The sequence below is a fragment of the Procambarus clarkii genome, chromosome 12, assembly GCF_040958095.1.
Source record: "Procambarus clarkii isolate CNS0578487 chromosome 12, FALCON_Pclarkii_2.0, whole genome shotgun sequence".
Taxonomy (NCBI): domain Eukaryota; kingdom Metazoa; phylum Arthropoda; class Malacostraca; order Decapoda; family Cambaridae; genus Procambarus; species Procambarus clarkii.
Genome location: NC_091161.1, coordinates 51817169 through 51818754, shown reverse-complemented (window position 1 = coordinate 51818754; position 1586 = coordinate 51817169).

The following is a 1586-nucleotide window of genomic DNA, read 5'->3' as shown; positions in this document are numbered from 1 at the left end:
TGAAGTATTTAAGGTTATTTTCTGATCAATTATGTGTTTCCATAATTTTTATCGTATATTTAATGAATTAATAACAATAAACTGAAAATTAACAAAAACGTGGAAAAACGGCAAAATATTGCCTAATTCGATGATATTTTGTTTTAATCACATAAAGGAAAAGGGGATGATAAATTTCAAAATATTGCTAAATTCGATGATTTTTAGTACAAAACAAAATGCAGGAAAACTTGCTTAAAAATGCAAAATTTGCGAAATTCTGAGATTTGAAGGCCAAATCACATATCGTGAGAAAACATGAAGTAGTATCGAAATATTGGTCAAAACGAATATATATACGTAAAATCACACTACATGAATAACGTGAAAAAAGTCATTATATTACCATATATGAGGATTTTAACTTCAAATCATAGAGCGAGGTTTCGTATTATTTAGATCCAAGAAAAGACATATGACAATGTTGTTTCAAATACAAATGATAAAAATCAATGTGTTTTCATTAGAATTAACTAAAATGTTCCTGATTTTCCGTTTATATTACCGATGGAAGATGTACACGTAAAACCGCTCTAATCCGGCTGAAACGTCGATATTTGCAAAAAAACAGAACTTCTCCCCTTTCCAATATCTTACTCAGTATTTTAACGAAAAACAAATAGTTGATTGAAAATGAAGTGTTTAAGGTTAATTTCTAATCAATTATTTGTTTGCATCATTTTTATCGTATATTTAATGAATTATTAGCAAAAAACTGAAAATTCACAAAAACGTGGAAAAACAGCAAAATATTGCCTAATTCGATGATATTTTGTTTATATCACATAAAGGAAAATTGGATGATAACGTCAAAATATTGCTGAATTCGATGATTTTTAGTACGACCCAAAATGCAAGAAAACTTGCTAAAATGCAATATTATGCGAAAATCTGAGATTTGAAAGCCAAAGCACATATTGTGATACTACATGAAAACGTATCGAAATATTGGTAAAAATGAATATATTTACGTAATATCAAACAACATGAAAAACGTGAAAAAAGTCAATATTATACCAAATTTGAGGATTTTAACTTCGAATCATAGAGCGACGTTTGGTATTTTTTAGACCCTAGAAAAAACGTATAAAGATGTTGCTTCCAATACAAATGATACAAATCATTGTGTTTTCATTAAAATTAACTAAAATATTCGTGAATTTCGGTTTATATTACCGATGGAAGATGTACAAGTAAAACCGTTCTAATCCGGCTGAAACGTCGATATATGCAATAAAAACAGAACTTCTCCCCTTTTCAATATCTTACCAGGTATTTTAACGAGAAACAAATAGGTGATTGAAAATAAAGTATTTAAGGTTATTTTCTGATCAATTATGTGTTTGCATTATTTTATCGTATATTTAATGAATTAATAACAAGTAAACTGAAAATTCACAAAAACGTGGAAAAACGGCCTAATTCGATGATATTTTGTTTAAATCACATAAAGGAAAAGGGGATGATAAAGGTCAAAATATTGCTAAATTCGATGATTTTTAGTACAAAACAAAATGCAAGAAAACTTGCTTAAAAATGCAAAATTT